Source organism: Doryrhamphus excisus, linkage group LG19 (genome assembly GCF_037039965.1).
Source record: "Doryrhamphus excisus strain RoL-2023G ecotype Guam linkage group LG19, RoL_Dexc_Guam_v1.1, whole genome shotgun sequence".
NCBI classification, from domain to species: Eukaryota; Metazoa; Chordata; class Actinopteri; order Syngnathiformes; family Syngnathidae; genus Doryrhamphus; species Doryrhamphus excisus.
Genome location: NC_136375.1, coordinates 16,846,258 through 16,852,441, shown reverse-complemented (window position 1 = coordinate 16,852,441; position 6,184 = coordinate 16,846,258).

Here is a 6,184-nt window from a genome sequence, read left to right as displayed (position 1 = left end):
AGGTCCATGACAAAAAAAAAAAAAAAATTAAACTTAAACTATCGCTATATTGACACTTATTATGGTACCCATTATGGCATTGGATGCTCATATCACCAAGTACTTTGGTACGTGACAAAAAATGTAAAATTTAAATAAAATTAATGAAATAAAGTTTATGGTCAATCACCTCGTGCTTTGGTACATGAAAAAAATAAAAAAATAAAAAATATTAAGAAAGCAGGAAGTGAACAAATGTAAGAGTTAGTGATTGTAAAAGTACCAGATGGAGGGGTAGGATTTAATAAGCTTTGCTTCTTCCTACTCCTTTTGGACATGTGGAACTGGGAACTGATTATGGGATGCACTCAATTGGAATCTGATGCATGTTCAAATGAGATAAAACATTACTATAATTTATATTTGTACACCAAAACAGAATTATTGAAACAAACACTAAAATGACCAGGGATGTTAATTATTAGCCCACTTTTAAGAAATGACCGTTTATTAAGTCATTTGCACAAATGACTTTTGTGCAAATGATGTGCTTTGAATTCAGGTGATGTCCTTAAAGCTAATTATAATTATAATTACATAATTATAAAGAATTATTTATTAATTTTTGTATTATTAAAAATTATAAAAATTATAATTCATATAATAATAATTATATAATTGTGCACCCAGTTGTTGTTTCTAAGGAGCGGCGAAGAAGTTCGTTGTGTTACGTTCCACCCTGAAGGGACACGGACCTACGACGAGCGGGAATTTGATGAGCTTTTCCGTTTTGGTTCGGGAGTACTTTTGGATGTTGACTGTTTTTCTATGAAGAAACACCCCTTTTGAGGATTTGAGCAGCTCCGGCGTGAATATTGGAGGGGGTCGTATTTGTATCTTTTGTCACGTTTCGTTTCATATGTCCTACAATTCTATCCATGTTTATTTCCTAAAGCTACGCTACGCTGACGATTGTGCTTTGGAGACGTGGCGTGGCGCATCCGGTTTGTGTTGATGACCCCCATGTTGGTCGCCACCAGGGGCGTCACTAGGTTCTGAGGACGGGGGTGGGGGCTTAGCCCCCTGGAGATGCACAGGATATGAATGAATGTATGAGACATAAAAAAAAACTAAATAAGGAAGAAGAACCCGGATATAAGTTTCCCACTTTTGTACAGATTTAGTCGAGATACTCAATAGTTTTAGGCCACCATTAAATGTACACAAGTACACACAATCTACACAAGCTCCGAAACCATTCTGTCCAGTGGACAGTCATCAATGATATCATCATCATTATTATATTATTCATTAGCCTATTATTATTACTATCATCATTATTTTTCTTCTGATTATTACTAGTATTAGCCTGCTTATTGGTTTGCTTATTAGCCTGCTTTTGCCCTATTATATATAATTTGTCAGAATTTTTTTTTTGTAAAAACAAAAAAAAATTATCTTAAAAAAAACTAACAAATTATTTAGGGGGGCTTAAGAACATTTTACGGGGGCTGAAGCCCCCTAAAATAGGCCTAATGACGCCACTGGTCGCCACCAACTTCTGCGAACGTGTCGTGAGCTTTATTTATTTATTTATTGATCTCTGCTCTGTGTGTCTAGAAGATTCCTGGACAGTAAACATTGGCCTTTTTTCATCAATGGCAGAGTCCCCCCCCCCCCCCCCCCCCCCCCCTCACTTTTTATTTCTCCGCTCATTTGCCAATCCTGTGCCACTTCACGTTTCCCTCCACATAGCTCAGGGGTGTCCTAACTATTCCCAGCTATTTGGCTATTTTTTTTTTTGCTGTTGTTGTTTTTAATATTTTCCAAATATTTCAACTTTTTAAATAATGTTCGGATATGTGAGTAGGGCACCTGTGCTGCACTGCACGGTGGTCTGGTGGTTAGCATGTCGAAAGATCTGAGTTCCATTTTTGGGCATTGCTGTGGACTTCATTCCGAAAATGATAAATATACATTTTGAGAATAAAGTTGTACATTTATGAGAAAAAAAGTTAGCCTGTAACATAATTACAAGGTTTTTCTCTTGAATTTACGACCTTATTCTTAAAATGTATGCTAACCACCAGACCACCGTGCAGCCCAGGTGACGTGCTCACATTTACCAATATTATTTTAAAAGAAAGAAATATTTATGAGAAAAAGCTTGTAAAATTTCAGCATCTGTTCTTTAAATTTTGCTCTATTTTTGCCATTTTTGCTGTTTTTTTTAGTTTAATTTTATTTCTACAAAGTGCCGTGGGCCAATAAAAAACAAGCTGCGGGCCGCACTTTGGACACCCCTGCTCTATGTGGTATATATTTTTTAAAAGATGACAAAAACATGTATTGTTACACTGGTGAAATGAGGAAGATATGACATATGCATAAATATGCTAACGTTTAAAAACCATTGAAAAAGAAAACGCTCTAATGAGGCTAGATTAATCATCAAATGTCATCAAATCAAGCGCTCCTGTTTTCCTCCTGCCAGTCGTAACTTGCTAGTTGACTTTCACTTCCAGGAATATTTCCTGTGCCAGTTGGACCAAATGCTCCGTTTTAGCGTGTGAAAAGCGTAAAAGGTTTGCCAGACCTCCGTGGCGTCGCACCGGCTGCTCAAAGCATGTGCCCCAATATGGTCCACCTTGCTGGGCCACAGCAGGTGGCTGCCCCCTTTACTCTTCCTTGACACGTTCTTCTCCTTTTCCTTTACTCTTCCTTGACACGTTCTTCTCCTTTTCCTTTACTCTTCCTTGACACGTTCTTCTCCTTTTCCTTTACTCTTCCTTGACACGTTCTTCTCCTTTTCCTTTACTCTTCCTTGACACGTTCTTCTCCTTTTCCTTTACTCTTCCTTGACACGTTCTTCTCCTTTTCCTTTACTCTTCCTTGACACGTTCTTCTCCTTTTCCTTTACTCTTCCTTGACACGTTCTTCTCCTTTTCCTTTACTCTTCCTTGACACGTTCTTCTCCTTTTCCTTTACTCTTCCTTGACACGTTCTTCTCCTTTTCCTTTACTCTTCCTTGACACGTTCTTCTCCTTTTCCTTTACTCTTCCTTGACACGTTCTTCTCCTTTTCCTTTACTCTTCCTTGACACGTTCTTCTCCTTTTCCTTTACTCTTCCTTGACACGCTCTTCTCCTTTTCCTTTACTCTTCCTTGACACGCTCTTCTCCTTTTCCTTTACTCTTCCTTGACACGTTCTTCTCCTTTTCCTTTACTCTTCCTTGACACGTTCTTCTCCTTTTCCTTTACTCTTCCTTGACACGTTCTTCTCCTTTTCCTTTACTCTTCCTTGACACGTTCTTCTCCTTTTCCTTTACTCTTCCTTGACACGTTCTTCTCCTTTTCCTTTACTCTTCCTTGACACGTTCTTCTCCTTTTCCTTTACTCTTCCTTGACACGTTCTTCTCCTTTTCCTTTACTCTTCCTTGACACGCTCTTCTCCTTTTCCTTTACTCTTCCTTGACACGTTCTTCTCCTTTTCCTTTACTCTTCCTTGACACGTTCTTCTCCTTTTCCTTTACTCTTCCTTGACACGTTCTTCTCCTTTTCCTTTACTCTTCCTTGACACGTTCTTCTCCTTTTCCTTTACTCTTCCTTGACACGTTCTTCTCCTTTTCCTTTACTCTTCCTTGACACGTTCTTCTCCTTTTCCTTTACTCTTCCTTGACACGTTCTTCTCCTTTTCCTTTACTCTTCCTTGACACGCTCTTCTCCTTTTCCTTTACTCTTCCTTGACACGCTCTTCTCCTTTTCCTTTACTCTTCCTTGACACGTTCTTCTCCTTTTCCTTTACTCTTCCTTGACACGTTCTTCTCCTTTTCCTTTACTCTTCCTTGACACGTTCTTCTCCTTTTCCTTTACTCTTCCTTGACACGTTCTTCTCCTTTTCCTTTACTCTTCCTTGACACGTTCTTCTCCTTTTCCTTTACTCTTCCTTGACACGTTCTTCTCCTTTTCCTTTACTCTTCCTTGACACGTTCTTCTCCTTTTCCTTTACTCTTCCTTGACACGTTCTTCTTCTTTTCCTTTACTCTTCCTTGACACGTTCTTCTTCTTTTCCTTTACTCTTCCTTAACACTTTCTTCGCCTTTTCCTTTACTCTTCCTTGACACGTTCTTCTCCTTTTCCTTTACTCTTCCTTAACACTTTCTTCGCCTTTTCCTTTACTCTTCCTTGACACGCTCTTCTTCTTTTCCTTTACTCTTCCTTGACACGTTCTTCTCCTTTTCCTTTACTCTTCCTTAACACTTTCTTCGCCTTTTCCTTTACTCTTCCTTGACACGTTCTTCTCCTTTTCCTTTACTCTTCCTTAACACTTTCTTCGCCTTTTCCTTTACTCTTCCTTGACACGCTCTTCTTCTTTTCCTTTACTTTACACGTTGTTCTCCTTTTCCTTTACTCTTCCTTGACACGTTGTTCTCCTTTTCCTTTACTCTTCCTTGACACGTTGTTCTCCTTTTCCTTTACTTTACACGTTGTTTTCCTTTTCCTTTACTCTTCCTTGTGTGTGTTCTATACATGATACTGTAAGTTTACGTTGTTGTGCAATATTCCTGAAGAATGAAGGTCTCTCTGGTTTCTGTTATCTCCTCTGTGTCCTATGGATCTATGTTTCCAGTTTCTGGAGGCGCACAGGAACTTGAGTGATGCAATTGACTTAAAAAACATGAAAGAAAAAAAAGGCTTTGCTTTTGGTGCTCCACCACGAAACTGTTTGTCATCGCTTTCTGCCCCTCCCAGCTTTTCAGCAGGTTCGGATGTTGATGGTCTTCTTTCGTGGAGCTTTATTGTTCCTACCCTAAATAAACTACCCGCTTGAATCCGTCCCTGTCACTCTGGCTTTTAGTCTTGGTGGCTGTCCTCTCAATTCTCATGTTCAAATAAACACATTTCCGTGTTCAAGATGGCTGCTGGTGTAACCTCCGTGACACATGAAGAGGGTTAGCAAGACGTGGACATTTTGGTACGAGACTCAAGATGCTGGTTTGCCGTCAGCATTTTTTTATCCGAGGACTGGAGCACGAGTCGATGGTCAGGGGTTGGGTTGCATTGTGGAGGGGTTTATGCAGCTTTCAGACCGGCATAGCACGCACGCCTACTCACTAAATGTTGCCAAATCGTCACCACGGCTCTTTTATGCATGATGTGTATCATGACGCGAAAACCTGCGTTTTCTGGTGCAGACAAGTCCAGCATTTACGTGTTTTGATCTGACAAATCTGAAGTAACTTTCATCAAAAACATGATTACGTTATTTTTACGTTACGATTACACACGTTACTTGCTGACGACGCGGGGAGCACGGCGGGATGTTGGATTGCAAGGTTAACAGTGTGCAGTAAGCATTTACAGTGGGGTTCCGATAATGGCTGGCACACTGCCACTTCCTGTTTTATCATTCACATACTAGTATTTGTACTTTATTACCAACTTGTAAAAAAGTCACAAATGTGCAGGGATCCATTTCTGAAGTCAATCTGCCCGTGTTGGAGATGATATTTTCTTCTTCCCAAAGCCATTTAGCAACTAGTTTTTGTGTATTGCTATGCTAAAAAAAGGCGTCCATTGTGCAAGCACAGTAATTGAAGGCCAGCATGGAGATGGACAGGCTGATTGCTGCGTTCCTCTCCCACGTTTCCTGTCATGCTAACGCGTGTCTTGATCCTCGGCTAAAGACCGTAGACCATTTCTGACAGTCCGTTTGTGACATTTCTATTTAACCTACGTCTCGCTACCAGGTTTACCTCACGTCACGTTCTGAAGACGAGCGCTTTATATTTTTTATCGAGCTCTATGCGGTCATTCTCCTAAAACAGGTCAGCAACCGGCGGCTCCAGAGCCGCATGTGGCTCTTCAGGCTCCCTTTGCAATGCTTGAATATTTTTTTTGGACACCCAAGTGGGGAAAATGCACGTCTTCGTAATGAGTTTTAAAAAATCCAACTTTGTGTGAGACCATGAATGCATCCTGACTGATTTCTGACTGGTGATTGGATGAGCAGACAGGATGGACATCCGTCACTATTAAAGCTTGATACTTAGCTTCAAGGGCGACAAACAAGCTCCGTATCTTGACTGTGACCATAACCGGTGGGCGGAGTCCGATGGAGACGTAACAACGCCGTGTTCTTCAAAGTATAACTGGGGGGAGGCTTATTGTCAGTCCAAATATTCCGATATCATGTTGACTTGTCG